Below are 17,986 nucleotides of genomic sequence, written 5' to 3'. Positions count from 1 at the left end.
TTTTCTGCCAGCTAATTGAAATTGATTGTTGGTAGACATGCAGTCTATTATATGGAGTAAAAGACAGTCCATTTGGTCATGTACTTCAAGAGGCTGGAACAATATAGAGGCTACATCCTTAACACCTGTGGTGTTACACTGTACTGAAACCTTTGATCATTTCAGGAACAATGGTTGATGGTTTCCAGAGAGAAGTATGTCAAGTTCTGTTTGAATAGAGGAATTATTATTGAAATAAGAGGAATAGATTATTGAAATCATTCATAGGAGAGAAGGTGACTATTATCAGCAGATAATTAAATTAAAGGAAAGATGTGTTTAAATGATTTAAGTTAAAATCCCTCTGAAACAATGAAGTCCTGATTTGGATCAAAAGTATGATTAGTTAACTTTGGACTGGGATTCAGACTGATTTTTCAGTTTCTATCCCAACACCAAACAGAGACCAAATTGCTTTTTCAGAGTTCTTACATATATGCACCTTTGTAATGTGTTTAAAAGCAAATCCAAAGAAAAGCTACAGTACAGAATTATTGCTCTTCTCTTAGAACAGGATACTAGCAGGCCTCTCTGCATACTAAGGGCATGTCTACACTAGGAAATTATTTTGCAATAACTTATTTTGAAATAATAACTCCTGAAATAACTATTTCTAAATAAGTGTTTTTCCTCTTGGAAAGCAGGAGTTGTTATTTCAAAATAACCAGCCCCTTATTTTGAAATAACGGGCTTGATAGTGTAGCTCTGCCTTACAATAACTTCCAGCAGTGTCGCTCTTCTGAGTTTACAGCATCAAAGGAGCCATGAAAGAGAGACATCATTACCTCACCTTCCTGAATGTTTTAGAAACCCATCAACAGATAATAAATATGACCTCACACGTTTGTTCTCAAATACAGAAGAACGGCCATACCAAAGGTCCATCTAGCCTAGTATCTTGTCATCTGATAGTGGCCAATGTTGGGTGCTTTAGAAGAAATGAACAGAACAGGTACTCATCAATCAATAGATCAAAAGGTAATCTGTCTTTTGTCCCCCTTTCCAAAAAGGCAAACAAGCAAGAGATGAGGTGAATAAAGTAATATATTTTATTAGACCAACTTCTGTTGGTGAGAGAGACAAGCTTTGAAGCTTAGACAGAGCTTTTCTTCAGCTTGGAGTAACTTACTCGTTATGTCACAGCTAAATAAAAGAGGGAACCGATTGTTTAGCATAAATAATGAATACTTATTTTGAGAGACCATTTAAGCATTTAAGGTCTTTTATTATTGGGAATGGCATTATGGTATTCTACTCTTCAAGAAGTTCTTATGATTTTGAATCATTTCACCATCAGTCTTCCTTGATCTTTTGTGATTTTTGCAGATCACTTTCTTCAGTAATTAATGTACTTATTTTTCTCTGTTGTCTCCAGGTAATCTGAAACAGAAGGCAAGATTTATTTGCCTTCCTGGTTTTCTATTGTAGTGCCATGTAATAAAGTCACATGAAGTTGCACACAATCCAACTGGATCATTCACTGTAGGAAATAAAGTTTTTGCCTCGGGTATAGTGCAAATCCTTTCTACCATTAACACAATCTCAGCAAAAAGAAAAATGAACCCACATGATACAATGATGTTTTATTTAAAGAAGTGGAAACAAATATTGAACTTAAAGACAGAAGACATGGATATAAAATCAATCAAGTTTATAAAAATTTTTAAACCTAGAGCCCATTGTGGGGAAACAAAATAGAAATATATTGTATAGTAAACTTCCGATAATCCGGCACCTTTAGGAGCCAGGGGGTGCCGGATTATCAGATATGCCGGACTATTAGAAGGGGGGGCTATGAGGGGTCTGGAGTGGGGTGGGAGGGGATGCCACCCCAGACCCCTCATAGCCCCCCCTTACGATAGTCCGGCTCTGCCCCAGGCGTCCCTGATTCAGCTGCTGCAGGTCAGTTTCAGCAGCAGCTGAATCGGGGACGCCTGCAATAGAGCTGCTGGGGTGCTGCCGGGTTGGTCCCACAGCGCCAAGGGGTGGCGCTACAGCACCAACCCAGCAGCACTCCAGCTGCTCTTGGGGACGCCTGGGACAGAGCAGCTGGGGTACTGCCCGGTTGATCCCAGAGTGCTGCCCCTCGGGGCTGCGGGACCAACCCAGCAGCACCCCAGCTGCTCTTGGGGATGCCTGGGACAGAGCAGCTGGGGTACTGCCCGGTTGGTCCCGTAATGCTGCCCCTCGGGGCTGCGGGACCAACCCAGCAGGACCCCAGCTGCTCTGCCCCAGGCATCCCCAAGAGCAGCTGGGGTGCTGCCAGGTTGGTCCCACAGCCCTGAGGGGAAGCGCTATGAACCAACCCGGCAGCACCCCAGCTGTTCTGCTCCCGGCTTCCCCGATTCAGCTGCTGGTCAGTTTCAGCAGCAGCTGAATGGGGGAAGCCTGTCCGGCTGCCCCAGCACTTCCGGGTTCCTGATGGTGCCGGACCATCAGGAGTCCCGGAGCATTGGATGCCGGACAAATGGAGTTTAACTGTACTTCACAAACCAGCGATACATACTGTTCCCAATTTCTGGTGGCTGTTGGACGAAGAGGAGCTCAGCAAATTTCAGACAAACTGTTATCCTGATAATTTTGGTGAGTTTTAAATCAATGACAGCAGCCAGGCCAGCAGGTCACTGAGTTGCAAAAAAGCCCTTCCAACACCTAAAAACACTCTTTTTTTTCAGAGCCATTCCCAAGCAAGATCTTTACCTTACACAAAGAACTACCTGTCCTTTTTCCACCTGTTTCAAGCTGACATAGAATCTTAATTGTACTGAATTGAGTATTCCTGTTCACCTGAGGAAGATTTTTCTATTGTGAGCATGTTCACTCCAGTGTGAGCTGTCCATGTTTTGACACAGTTATGCTCCAGTTTATCAGGAATGAGGGTTGCAAGTGAATTTTCAAAACATTTTTATTTTCCTTCATCTACATTTACAATGGATTGTACCTTGAATCTTTGCATATTTAGACATCTTTTTATGGTTCTATTATCCCTATGCCATTCTTTTATAAGTACTTTTCCAGTTTGCAACTGCTTTAAGTTTCAGTTCTGATTTTTCAAAGAATTCTCCAGTTTCTTCTTCAGAGCATCATTTTTGTGCATATCGTCTAAAAAGGTAACTCTGTGCAACTCAACTTCCTCTTCAGTGATACTGATATAGGGGCTTCCGAGCAACAAAGCTTATCCTCTTTTCTAAGAGTATGTCTACACAGCAAAGTTATTTCGAAAAAACGTTCCTAGCATCTACACAGCCAAACCACTATTTCAAAATGAATTCGAAATAGCAGCATGCTTATTTCGAATCTGGTAAACCTCATTCTACAAGGAATAACGCCAAATTCGAAATAGCTAATTCAAAATAAGTGCTGTGTAGATGCTTATTTTGAAATAGGGGGCCTCCAGCTCTTCCGAGTTTGCCCTGGTGGCCACTCTGGGACAAACCAGGAAAACTCCTCTCCTCTCCTCCAGCCCTGGAGCCCTTAAAGGGGTAAACTCTGGCCACAGTGCCTGTGCCAGCTGCAAGCCTGCCAGCACAAAGCCAGCAGTCGCTGCCCCTGACCCAGTGGCCCCACCATGAGCCAGGCAGCCAGTGCCAGCCAGCTCTCCACTGCTCCCTGGGCCCAGTCCCCCAGCTCCCAGGAGCCTGCCAGGGGCCAGAGAAGGAGAGTGCCTTCCTGGTTCAGTGCGGAGACCATGGGGCATGAGTGTGGTCTCAGGGCAGCTCCCACTCCCAGGGATAGCAGGACATTCTGAACATGGCCTGTGTGCAAGCACATTGGCTCTGATGGTGCAGGGAATGGTCATCCTCACCTTGCAGAAGGGGGCTGGACTTCACCCACTGTGTCCCCAGGGATAACTGACCACTTCTCTTGTTTCTCCACAGCCGCACCAGCTGCGTGCGCAGGGTGCAGCACTCCACCCGGGACATGCTCCCAATCCCGAGGGCTCCTCAGGATCACCAGTGCAGTGGAGGGCTACCGACAGCAGCACTTGGGGGCACTGCGAGCCCTTCACTGCACCCTCCAGCACTGGGTGCAAGAAGACCTGGAGCTCCGACAGGAGCAGCTTACCCAGGGCCGTGCCATCTGCCAACACCTGCAGACCCTGGTGCAGAGCGTGCTGCCTCCTGCCACTCTAGCCCCTGCTGCCTCCCCAGCTATCGCTCCTCCTCCTCCTCTTTCTTGCCCTCCTGCTTCTCCCTCCACTTCCTCCACCCCCTCAACACCCTCCAATCCCTCCCCATCCCCCCAGGGATGCCGAGGCGCCTGCATCCGTGGTGCTGGGAGACAGGGAAGCATAAGGGATCTGTTGAAAAAGGCTTTCTTTCTCAACAAATCCCCCTCTAGACTGCCACTTTTTGCAGATAAAGTTCTGAGTCAGCAAAATGCAGCAGCCATTTTTATGCAAATTAGGCACAGGATATTTAAATCCCTGCTTCATTTGCAATGTCAACCTGACTAATCTGCATGCCTCTGCTGACAGAGGGATACCTCAAGAAGCCACTGATACTAATTTTTATGCTTCTCATTTGGTTGAGTGGGACAAACTGTGTCAATGAAAATTTTATCAGGCTTAATTCCACTTATGACCTCTCATACCACCCGTGTTTAAGGGCATGTTGACCCCAAAACTATGGTTACATAAGAATGAAATATCCTTCCAAAAGAATCTTGAAGCAGACAAGATGGAGCATCGTTCTGCATTATGGGACTCAATCCTGCAAATATAGGCCTATCCAAACATTTATGAATTTTTGTGCTTCTTGGATCGACTGCTTATTTTAAAGGCAGCAGGCCTTTAACTCATCTTACACTAGTGTAGATTGTCAATGTACATCAGTATACATTGAAATACAAATTGGGCACAAGACTGCTGAACTTTTCATTTTTATTTTGTAAAAAATGCTTACCTGACTTATGAGAAATCAGAAGCCATATTTGCGGTGTCCCTTTTAAATCTCTTTTTAACTCAATCATGTTGAGACTGATTTGGTGTTGAGCCTATTTCATTTGCCCCCCAGAGAGCCAACATTTATTTGATTTATTTTACATTATTTACAATGGAAATGAGCTCATCACTATTCCACTTTACATTTCTTATTAATCAATTCACTTTTCTGGCTTGCAATCAGTTTATTAGTTTCAATAAGTGCTTCATGAATTCTTAATCACATAAAACAAAAATGACACCCTAGAAATGAAAAACTGACTCCCCTGAAGATTTTAGTCTCATGCCACTGTTATGTGTGAATGATATGAAGTGGGTAATAGCAGTATTATCACATGATAACACCATGCCATTAGCATCCCCCTGTGTGGATTAACTTGACTGTAAGCTTGTACTTTTAGTGTATGACTAAGTTTAATATTACATAAAAAGCACCTACAGTCTCTTAAAGCATATGGGGTTAATGCATGTTAGCATGCTACAGAGATACTTCTCACATGCATCCCTGTAAGGTGTTTTCAGGCACTTGTCAGATGTTTCTTCTATGACCTTATCCAAAGTGAAGGAAAAAATAAAGTGTCTCCTCTACACCTAAACTCACATCAAATCATATAGAAAAATGTTTTAACTAGAGTTCAGTGAAGAGTAGAAATATATATTCAGATACATTAAAATTAAGCCCTCTTTCTGGTTCACTATGTCCGTGGTCATACCTTCATTTTGTACAATTTTTCATAAATATTAGTCCAACTGCTTTTGTTTGCATATAGGTATGGGGAAGAGCTTTTATCTGTTCAAACACTCATGTTGAATTTGAATGTGAACATGTATTGCCATGAGTGGTCGCGATTAAGCAAACCACCCCCTTCTTTGGGTTCGCTAGGACTGTCCAGAATTCTGGTCTGGCCCCTTGCTTACCTGGGAAGTCGTCAATAATTTAGACCAAATACCAATTTTTGTCTTAATCAATTAGCCTAACTTTATTGATGTTGCCACTTAATGAATAACAAAGTCAAAAAATAACAGCTGAGAATTAAAAAGAACATAATAAAAGAAGTGGCGAGGAGTCCTGTGACACCTTATAGACCCGCCTCTGGAAATTTCCACTACATGCATCTGACAAAGTGCCCAGACCACTGACCTACAAAAGGATTCAGCAATTAGACTTTGCCTAATTGCTACTTAATAACAATGACACAACTTTAAGATGCTAAAAGGCACAATCCACCTTAGTCTATCTCTTAGATCCCTTACTGGGACTCACACATGAGAGAATACAGACCCCTATTCAAATCCTTTCTCCTCAGGTAGGAAGAAGGAAATTGAACCAGTGTCTATCCTGCCAAGGTGCCAGCCTCTGCTTGTGATCCCTGGCCAGGTTTGGAATTAGGTACCAAATCATTTCTCATGAGGTACCTTTGAATGCCTTACCAAACAACGGAGGCCATAGGAGGAAGGAGGCTTAGGCCTACCATTATCTTTAGCTTACTAGTAGGGGCCTCATCTGTGCCTTCAGGGAGGAGGGAGCAGCTCCTATTTCAGCATGAAAAGCCATTACAAAGGCAGGATATGTTAGAGATATATAAACCATTGGAGAAGTGATTTTATCAGTAATAGGGATGTGTTACTGAGAATTGCCCTCGAGATGACTGAGGTCCTCATTGGGCACTGACAGCTCTTGGACCTCCTTCCTCTTGTTGTCAGAGAGCAGCACGTGAGTTAAGTTTCCAGAATGAGTTGTATATGATGAGGTACTCGCAGTCGTTACAGCAGGGTATTTATGGCCTGATGTCTCATTGTTTATTTAGTTCTGTGGTTAATTTGAGATGCAAAAAATTGTTTTCTCTTAAGGGCTAGCGAATTAGCTGAGGATCTTGTAAGTAGATGCAAAATTTTTTTTTCCCTTACACCAAATTTGGTGTGTTGCTTAAGAGCTAGCGATTCAGATGAGGATTTTTACTCTTACAAATTTTACTGCTTATCCTACTTTATCATGTTTCATAACACATTTCCTAATACACTCCTTACCAGCAAAAAAAATCCAATACATGTAGTCTGCAGTTAGGCTACTTCCTCTTAAACATAGCTGTCTGTGCTTTTGCTGTGGCTTAATTTTAAAGAGCTGCTAAGCATACATGACATGTATAAATGAGATCATTCAAGTTAGAAGTACTTGCCTGGTCATCCTCTATGTCTACATGATTTTCCCTGAGAAGAAGGCAGACTTGAACTGCTGGTTAGGTAAGTGGTATAGAATTTTGATTTTGTGAAGCACTAATACACCTTCAATGGGAATAGGGCTGTGTAGTTTGGATGACCTTTACCTCATAAAAATGGAACCCAATGTTCCTGGGGCAGATGGGCTAGATGAGTCAGGAGGGAATAATATAAATAATACAGGAGAAGGGTTAAAAGAGGGAATAATCAACACCCATTCAGAATAAAATTTATATTCCTAGAACAAAATGAATCAAGGAACCAGAGGACATGAAGGGGAGAAATTATTTAATTTCCTAAAACACTAATGCTACGAGATCCTCAGCAAGAAGGGCTAGAATTTCTCATTAACAAAAATTCAATCAACTTGGTATACCTGAAACTTGGTGGAATGAGTCACGTATTTGGAATGTTAAAATCAAGGTTGTAAGTTATTTGGAAGGATCAAGTAGGTAAAATATATGCGGGAGTGGCACTCCGTATAAAAAATTGCATTATCTGTTTGTGATTTATTGATAACTCAGAATAAAATTATCTTGAATGCTGCTGGATCAATGCCATACTAGATAAAGCACAAATTGGGATATTAGTTGATGTCTACTACAACTCACCAAATCATATCACATACAATAGAACGATCAGTTCCTTAAATGCCTATCATATGTTGGACAAAAAAAACTGTTACTTTGGTGGGTTTCAATTGAATGATATTGGAGGTCATTCGCTGTCAGTACCAAAACATCCTTAGACTTTCTAAATATAGAAGACAGTTTACTAACTCAACAACTGTTACACTCAATATGAGGCAATTCTATTTTCACTCACCTTTTTAGATAAAGAAGAACTGGTCACAGAACTAAAAATTAATTAATGGTAGTTCATGCAAAAGTGACTATGACTTGGTCATATTTATAATGTAAAATCAAAATAAAATCTAGACTAGGAATTTGACTTGCAAGAACGTTAAAAGAGTTCATTGGATTGTTAATGTTCATTTTAAGACATTTTGGAATAATAGAGAAGTTCTAGAATACTGAAAGAAAGTTATAATGTTTTGATATTTCAAAGAGGTAAATTATGTGATCCGGACATTTGAAGGCCTGTCAGTTTAACATTGATACCAGGCAAGATAATGGATGGGCTGATACAGGACTCATTAATATATAAACAAAGGAGGGTAATAAAATTCATCCAAATAAAAAAGAGTTTATGGAAATCACTTCCTGTTAAATGAATTTAATATGTTTTGATGAGGTTGCAAGTTTGATTGATAAAGATAATAGCGTAGGTATAATAGATGCCTGTAAGGTATTTGACTTGATAAAGCAAGACATTGTGATTAAAAATATAGAATTAATATGGCACACATGAAAAGGATTAAAAACTAACTCATAGGTCTCAAAATGTAATTATGAATGGAAATTATCAATTGTGAGTGTTTCTAGTGGGTTTCCAGTGATTGTTTTTGGCCCTCGGCCTACACTATTTAATGTTTTTATAATATACTTGAAAGAAACCATGAAGTTTGCACATGATATGAACGTTGAGGGACTGATAGATAATGAAGGGGAAGTTCAGTGATATAAACCACTCAGAATGTAGGATGCAAATACAGGATGAGGAACTCTATCCTGGGAAGCAATGTTTCTGTTTGCAACAACTCTCAGGTCTTTTTCAATCAGCTGAACACTACCTCCCAGTGTAATGTTGTGGCAAAAATGATTAATTAAATTAAGGGCAAATGCTCGGATGCAAAACAGGGAAATCTTCAGTGCACAACCAAGCAAAACTTGAGGACTAGATTGCTCCTGTAATACTGTGTCCTGTTTAATATTCACAATTCAAGAAGGTTATTGATAAATTAGGATAGTGATAAAATAGAATAGGGAAGAACCATAAGAATGATGAAAAAATTAGAAAACATATATTGTAGTGATAGATTCAAGAGCCTAACATTCAACATAGTTAGCTTAACAAAGAGAAGGGTAAGAGGTGACTTGATAACAGTCTACATAAGAACCTACATAAAGAACAATTATTTGGCAATGAGCATCTCAGTTGAGCAGAGAAACATGTAACCCAGTCCAATAGATACATTTTATCAGTAAGAGTAATTAATCTTTGGAACAGTTGGTCAAGAGTCATGGTGGTGCCTGCATCAGTGAGAATTTTTAAATCAAGATTGGTTATTTTTAGGGCTGTGAATTAACGTGTGTTAATGCCTGTGATTAATGCAGGGCAGAATTAATGTGTGAAAAAATTAATGCACATTAATCTAGGGTTACCATACGTACATTTTTTTTCCAGACATGTCCTTAAATCATGTTGTTAAATCTCCATCCATCTGGCTTTTTTAAATGGCAAAAAATGTCCTGGATTTTGCCCTACAAAGGGAATTGGGGAGGAGGCAGAGGCCTGTGCTTGTCAAATGGAACGTTTGGAGCCTGGAACGTGCCTGGACCGTCACATCCACTTTGAACATGCGCCCCAGTTCCTGGAGAGAAAAGCACGTTGCCACGGTGGCAGCTCTGGTGAGACCAAGGGCGGTGTGATGTAGGGGAGGTTGGCTCCTCCCACGGAGCCACTGCCTTATCCAACAGCCCATTAGGTTATGTCCCTAGTTCTGTGGGAGAGGTGGGGCATTGGGTTAGAGCAGGTGGCATGGGGGTATCTGGCTCTGCAGGAGGGGTGAGAGCATTGGGTTAGAGCAGGGATGTTGGGGGGATGGCTGGTTCTGGGGGAAGGCAGGAGCACTGGGTTAGAGCAGGGCAGCTATGGGTGCCTGTCTCTGTAGGAGGGATGAGGGCATTGGGTTGGAGCAGGGTATCTGTATTCTTATTATTGTTTAATAGTGCAATTAATTGCACAATTAATCACAATTAATTTTTTTAATCACATCATTAAGCATGATTAATTTTTTTTAATTGTTTGACAGCCCTAGTTATTTTTTTTCTAAAAGATATGCTTTATGCATTATTTTGGGGAATCTCTACTGTATGTGCAATAGAAAAATGACTGCAAACTTGGCTAGGATTATATGAGAAAGGAGCACAACAATCTTGAAACTAGGGTCAGTTTATGGAGACAAAATGAGCTCCCAGTCATTTCTCTGGTAAATTAAACACTCCTAAGGCACTAAACTTGCTTCTAAATATTGGTCCACCCAATTAATGCAGGAATTAGTATTGGGTTATTGAGACAACCAACCATAAAAAGTGAATACAGTTTGGACCTCCCTGGTTTGGCACCCTTAAGATCTGAATGGTCCCGAGCAAGAGGTATTAGAAAATCTATTCCAGTAACTTTATTCCAATATCAGGTTGAGTCAACTCATGGCCTTTCCAAACTAGCATGTTTCCCTGGATAATAACATCTCTTGCCTCAGAATTTAAACTTTCTTTAAAAAAAATGAAGGGTGAAATTCTGGACTCATTAATAAATTGAAGTTTTGCCATTGACTTCAATGGGGCCAGGATTTTACTCAAAATCTGAAGCCCTTTTAGTTGTCATGAAAACCTTCAAATTCTAAACTGAATGGAAGGGTGCATCTAGACAGCACCGTTCTGTCAGAATAAGTTACACGATTTGCGCTATGCAAATTGCGTAGCTTTTTCCAAGTCTAAATTGAAAGAGATTATTTTGAAATTTGGCGCTGTCTAGACAATGCCAGTTTTGAAAATAAGACAATATTCTGACAAATCCCTTAGCCCTCATGGGATGAGGGTTACAGGGACACCTGAATAGCATGCCCACTATTTGGGGGAAAAGTAGGTACTTTTAATGACGCGTCGTTGCTATTTTGGGATACTTCTGGTATCCCAAAAGTGCAACAAAGTCTAGATGAATGTGCTGATGTATATCTGACTATGAAAACAGCTGAAAGAGTAAGGTATAAGAGAAGTACCACGTGCTTTCATTTGATTCAATCTGCCCTGTAATCTTAAATGTAATGATGAATGATAATACACCCACATGGCATACATATTAGCTTTGCAACAATTGCATCAAATCCTCACATTCTCCAGGTCCCTGAGGAAGGAGCTATGTAGAGACTTCTCCTTCCCCTTTCAGAATTCCAGCTATTTTCTGAAGCTGCACAGGTCTCTGGCTCCACTCTGTGAATCACCAAAATGGTGCTGTGGTTCTCAACCTTTCAAAACTGCTGTGTCTCTTTCAGGAGGCTGATTTGCCTTATGTACTCCATTTCACCTCACTTAAAAACAGCTTGCTTACTAAATCAGATATAAAAAGACAAAATTGTCACCACACCCCGTTACTGAAAAATTGCTTACATTCTCCTTATTATAAAATAAATCAATTGCAATATAAATGTTGTATTTACATTTCAGAAGAAAGAACACTATGAACAAGTCATTGTCTGTATGAGATTTCAGTTTGTAATGTCTTTGCTAGAGCTTTTTTATTGTAGCATGTTATAAAACTAGGCAACTAGTCTAGATCTAGAGCTGGTCTACCTCTGAACAACGTCTGTGCCCTGAGCAGTACATTTGCCCCTGATTGCCTACGGAGGTTGTGGAATCTCCATCTCTGGAGATATTTAAGAGCAGGTTAGACCAGTGGTCCCCAACCTTTTGTGGTTGTCGGGCGCCAGGGGGTGTGGCCGTTCACCCACCGGGCGCCAGGAGGCGGGGACACTTGCGCACCCAGGAGCACCCCCCCATAGCCGCATGCCCGAGGGCGGCCCCCCCCATAACCGCTTGACCAGGGGCGGCCCCCCCCCATAGCCACGCACCCAGGGCCGGGGCCCCCCCATAGCCACGCGCCCGGGACCGGTGGCCCCCCTGCAAGCGCCGCGCGCCCGGGGCCGGCGCTCCTCCTGCCTGCAAGCGCCGCACGCCCGGGGCCGGCGCTCTTCCCCCCTGCAAGCACCGTGCGCCTGGGGCCGGCGCTTCCCCCCCCCGCAAGCACCGCGCGCCCGGAGCCAACGCTCCCTGCAAGCGCCGCGCCATGTGCCCGGGGCCAGGCCAGCCCCGAGCACCTGGCGGGCGCATGCAAATGCCCCCGCGGGCGCCATGGTGCCCGCGGGCACTGTGTTAGGGACCACGGGGTTAAACAGATGTCTATCAGGGATGACATAAACAGTTCTTAGTCCTGCCATGAGGACAGGGGACTGGACTTGATGACCTCTCAAGGATGACCACAAGGCTGCCACTTGTCTGTGACTGAGTAACATCTCCTCCTGACCTAAGTCTTCAGTGTTCAGTATGCAGGAACTTAATCTCTGAGGCGGACTCTATGACCAACAAGTTCCAGCTGTCAGTGCCCAATGAGGACCTCAGTCATCTCGAGGGCAATTCTCAGTAACACATCCCTATTACTGATAAAATCACTTCTCCAATGGTTTATATATCTCTAACATATCCTGCCTTTGTAATGGCTTTTCATGCTGAAATAGGAGCTGCTCCCTCCTCCCTGAAGGCACAGATGAGGCCCCTACTAGTAAGCTAAAGATAATGGTAGGCCTAAGCCTCCTTCCTCCTATGGCCTCCGTTGTTTGGTAGGGCATTCAAAGGTACCTCATGAGAAATGATTTGGTACCTAATTCCAAACCTGGCCAGGGATCACAAGCAGAGGCTGGCACCTTGGCAGGATAGACACTGGTTCAATTTCCTTCTTCCTACCTGAGGAGAAAGGATTTGAATAGGGGTCTGTATTCTCTCATGTGTGAGTCCCAGTAAGGGATCTAAGAGAGAGACTAAGGTGGATTGTGCCTTTTAGCATCTTAAAGTTGTGTCATTGTTATTAAGTAGCAATTAGGCAAAGTCTAATTGCTGAATCCTTTTGTAGGTCAGTGGTCTGGGTGCTTACCCAGATGTGTGGGTGATACACATTTAATTCCTCTCTCAGTTTCCTGAAAAGGGACTTGAGCAGTTGTATATGAAGTGAACATCAGGCTGCTGGACTCAGATGTGGTCTCCCTGAGGTGGGCCTGGTGTTTGCTGCCTCATTCTGTTCTGCTGCAGTTGTTCCACTTTAATTCCATACTCATGAGGGGGTCACAAGGCTAGGCAGCATCCTTGTGGAGTTTAGCAATCTGGAATATGTGCTTAGCATGTTTTAGCTTGGGGATCAAATCCCCCTTTAAGCTTGCTGAGAAGGGATTTGAAACTTGGTTTCTATCAGCCGATGGTCAGGGCAGTGCGTGGTGTGTGTATGTTATACACCCGAGTCTTCAACTGGTAGGACCAGGGTGCCTTTGCAGTGGGCAGCCTATTGGAGAACTGTCGGAACCCCAAGGCGACAAAACCCATGGAGAGTTTTGTCATGGAGGTGACAAAACCCAAATGCCCAGCTCTCACTGCGTCTGCCCCTATGACTGACTGGAGTTCTTTTAATTGTGTTTGGCTCTGTTACAGCAACTGGAGGAGTCAGGTTAAAGCTTAAACAGTTACAGGTTTATTAAAGAGGTTTCTAAAGCATGTGGTTACAGTGGCTATTGTTCTAATTCTTAAGTGCTAGCAAATACAGATCTAAAATGGTTACAAAGGAAAAAGGAAGATAGAAAATAATGGTACCAAGTGACAGCTTAATCTTTAAAGAGCTCTATTCTATGCATGCACTAAAACAAAAGGACACATACAGGTACAATTTTTTCCCCCTTCTGCGTCCCTCGATTCCAGTGTGTCAGGCCAGGATCGGTCCCTCAATTCCCTGGGAAAGACGAATATGAGGCTGAGCATCCCCATGTGGACCTCGGGAGGCAATCACCTAACCCGACCAGCAGGTAGATGGTAGATTGACGCTCAGAGTGAGTGTGCTGCTGGACCCATCTTTATACCTGTAGGGGCACATATCCTCTTTTTTTATCTAAGATGCCAAATTGTGCTGGTTTGTCTTTGTGATTGATGCCAGTTCTTACAAGGGAGCTGTGAACTTAATTTACACTTGTAAGAGAGAGAACTAAATTGGGAGTTCTGGACATTCTTTGAGTAGTGGGCGATTCTCCCCTTCCTCTCCCCCGAGGACGGCTGTGTGTTCGTATCAATATAGGTGCCAGCCAAGGCAATTCTCGCAGCCTCTTGCAGGTCAATGGCGTATCTCTGTTTACAGCCATCCAGGGTCAGAGCGGCCAGCATATCCGGGCCTTCTGTCATGGCTTCAAAGACTATACTGATTTTATTGTTTTCTATGCCTTGTATGCTCCAGGCACCTCAGAGGGGCAAGCAAGATGGATGTTGCAGGGGGGGTTCCTGTCTGGCTACAGTTTCTTACCTTTCAAGTGAATGGCCTAAGTGCTGCTGACCATGGTGCTATTCTGACCTACATGGTGCTATTCTATCCCTTGCTCTATTCTGCTTCACTGTCAGAACATATTGATTAGGCCAAAGCCCCAACAAACAGCTCTTCATAAAAACAAACTAATGAAATATTTAAAGCCAATTTTAAACTAAGGTCTTGTAGACCTAGTAATGTTTTGTTAACAAATTCAGGGTTTACACATGCACATTAAATGGCTTCATTCCCACTTAGAGGCTCTTTCATAGGTTCAATGTTATATTAATAGGTCTGGAAGGCTTTTCACTTTTAAGTTGACAGATCCACTTCGGGGGAAGAGTTACCAGTCTACAAGCAGCAACAGTCTGCTGTGGGAGCCTTCAGGAATGGTCAGAATAGAGATAGAAAAAAGGGACAGGTTGAGCACTAAGACCTAGGGAAAACATTGCCTCCCCTTTCCTCTTATTCCAGCTGCCCATGCAGTTGCAGTGAAACTGGTTCAATTGAAGTACCAGATAACCAGGAACCAGAGTGTGATGGTGGAGCCGCAGTTAAAGGAGACCAAAGAGACTGAGAGAAAGCCCAGCAAAGATGCGTGGAACAACAACAACAACAAAAATGGTGAGAAAGGTGCTCTCACACTGGATACTGGAGTATATACTGGAGTAGCAAAAGGAATGCTACTAAGTCAGAGTGTAAAAAGGAGTGGGAGAAAGCATGCCCAATATATAAAGAGACAAGCTATTCCGAAAAATTGTGCCTATCTTTGGGAGACTGTGTAGTATCCAAAAGATCCCACAGGATAAGTAGATGCCTATCTTCTTGACCAAATAAACTAGGAAGGTGAGACAAGATTTTTAAGGAAAGAGAGAAGGGTGATGTTATGCTGCATATGAAACTGAAAAAAAATATATACCGAAAGGTTTAAGATTACCCTGATTCTATCAACTGAAGTATAGAAATCTACAAATGTTTCACCATATCACTCATGTTGAATATATACATAAAACGTGTAATTTTATGAGAAAATTGATAATGGGGTGGAGGCTGAGGTTGATTATGAGATCTGTTTGATTTAATGACGTAGGATCAATTGCTGTGGGCAGTTACAGATAAAAAGGCAGCCATTTGTGACAAAAACACCGACCTTCTACAGTTTTGGAAGCTGCAGAAATTGTTAATGAATATATTTGAAGGGCTCACAGGGGGGAGAGATTTATTTCCAGACCCCTTCTCTCTCTCAACCTCTGGGACAAAGGGATTTCCCTTCCCAAGAATCTAACCCCAACTTCAATAAAAAATCCTCAAGAGAGTGCAGGTTTTAAAAACCCTACCCAAAGGCAATTTAGGTAATCTACAGTCACTGTGGGCTTCTAGCCATATAAAACTCAATTGTGTAAAATTTTAAGGGCATGTCGACACTGGAGAGTTATTTTTCATTAATTGATTTGTTATTAAATGACCCCCACAATTGTTACAGCTGTCATCTGAATTTATTTCTGTCTCATAATGGGAATGTACCATTTTTGCAAGAAATTTCTGTGTAAATGAGAAAAGAAATAATTTATTCAAGTGACCATAATTTTAACACTAATATATAATGTGAGAAAAACCTCTTCATATTTTTTAAATGAATGTTATTAACTTTCTGTCGCTAGCTTGAGCTTTTCTAAACATCACTCATCACTCTAGAGAGTACAACAGGTACCTATTTAAACAGCATTTTTATGGTCAATGTAATCTTAAACTTGTTAACTCTTTTGTCAAATCATGGTTTGTTATTTTAGTTATGGTAACATCATCTTTTCATCATATTTCTATATATATGGAAATAGAACTAAAAATATCATATAAGGCCATCATAGATATATTTTCCATAATCAATGCCTAAAGTAGCTCTTAATTTTGCTTTAAATTATTTACAGGGGATACATTCAAAATATAGTCTCTTTGAGAATGCTAAACTTTGTAATAAATTGCATACCCCATTTCTGAATGAAAATAGAGTTTGTATGAATACATTTTATCCTTTGAACACACAACTGGTATTGTACAAATCACATGTGCAAGTGATTATCATACATACAGTTGTTTGGAAACAAATATGGGCAAGCTTGAAGCTACTCTTAAAATCAGGAGATAGAAATACATACTTCAGGCCATATGGCACCATTCACTGTCATTTTCTGAGAAGTGTCCCTCTCCATTAATTTTCATGTGTACATTTAGAACTGTTATCTCTATTTATTTTCAGTCCTTTGTTAAAAAGAATGGCTTAACTTCCAGAATATGTCAGTATATCATAGGGGGTCAAAGAGAAGATCAACAAAAATAATTAAGGCTCTGGAAGGGATAGAATTGTGTCAAATGATTAAAATAACTAAATATGGATTTGTCAAACAGTGACTAAGGGAGACATGAAAACCATCTAAACATAATGCTATACAGATTCCTATATTCAAAGGCTACATTTACACTTGGAGCTAGTGGAGTGAGTCCCAGATTTATTAAGCATACTTACCCCAGCTTTCATTGAGATAGCTTACTAAAGCCAGTAGCATAGCTATAGATAGCACAGGCAATGGCAAGTGATGGCAATGGCTAGCTGTCTCTGTTATAGTGGCGAGGAGTCCTGTGGCACCTTATAGACTAACCGAAGTGTTGGAGCTTAAGCTTTCGTGGGCAAAGACCCACTTTGTCAGATGCATGTCCTGCACATCGTGCATCTGACGAAGTGGGTCTTTGCCCACGAAAGCTTATGCTCCAACACTTCGGTTAGTCTATAAGGTGCCACAGGACTCCTTGCCGCTCTTGCAGATTCAGACTAACACAGCTACCCCTCTGACACCTGTCTCTGTTATGTGCCCATCAGGTCTGGGCTGGTGTGTGCTTGAGACAGCTAGTTTGTACTGCCACTTGCCACTGCTTGTGCTACTACAATACATTATTCTTTTTAACTGGCTCGCTCAATGAACGTTAACATGAGAATGTCGACTCAAGCTGAGAACCCCACTCCTAGTTCCAAGTATACACAGCCTAAAGTGCCCAAAGTAACAGAAGTCCAACTCAGTCTGTTATATAAAATTGTTTATAGATATAGAAGTTATGAAAAATATTGGTATGCAAAATGTGTGACTTCAGGGGAGTCCAGTATGTGGTTTCTTGTCTCATTTTCTCTTTTGAGCCCACACTAATTCCACGTGAATGTATTGCCTAATCCATGGTTAATTAACTAAACAGACTGGAAAAGACTACATTTCCAAATTCCCCAATCATTATCCATATCACTCCCCAGAACATGTAGTCTTTAAAATCCAGTTTTTTTCTCAGCATAGATTCTTTGTCAGTCCTGCTTTGTCACTCTGCTAGGACAGCCATCACAGCCCTTCCTTCTGAGAATGCAGGAACGCCACAGTCCTTCTTCTGGAAGCATCCCTCATACCCCTGACCTTCTCTTGGTTCCTCTGAGGCCTGGCTCTCTGGCAGTCAGACATCACAAGAAAAGTCCCTTTTCTGCTCCTTCATTCATCCCTTTTTGGCCATTGGATCTGT

General features: G+C 42.0%; 1 long non-coding RNA gene across 1 annotated transcript in view; it reads right to left on the bottom strand.

Moving 5' to 3' along the window:
* Window positions 1-1,102: 1,102 nt before the first annotated feature.
* The window catches only part of LOC142829430 (uncharacterized), a 55,924-nt gene continuing 39,040 nt past the window's right edge, over window positions 1,103-17,986 (bottom strand). The window contains exon 3 of the long non-coding RNA XR_012903834.1: window positions 1,103-1,419. This is a non-coding gene — a long non-coding RNA (uncharacterized LOC142829430). The remainder of the gene's footprint in view (window positions 1,420-17,986) is intronic.

This window comes from Pelodiscus sinensis, chromosome 5 (assembly GCF_049634645.1).
Source record: "Pelodiscus sinensis isolate JC-2024 chromosome 5, ASM4963464v1, whole genome shotgun sequence".
NCBI lineage: Eukaryota > Metazoa > Chordata > Testudines > Trionychidae > Pelodiscus > Pelodiscus sinensis.
This window is presented reverse-complemented; position numbering and strand designations above follow the sequence as displayed.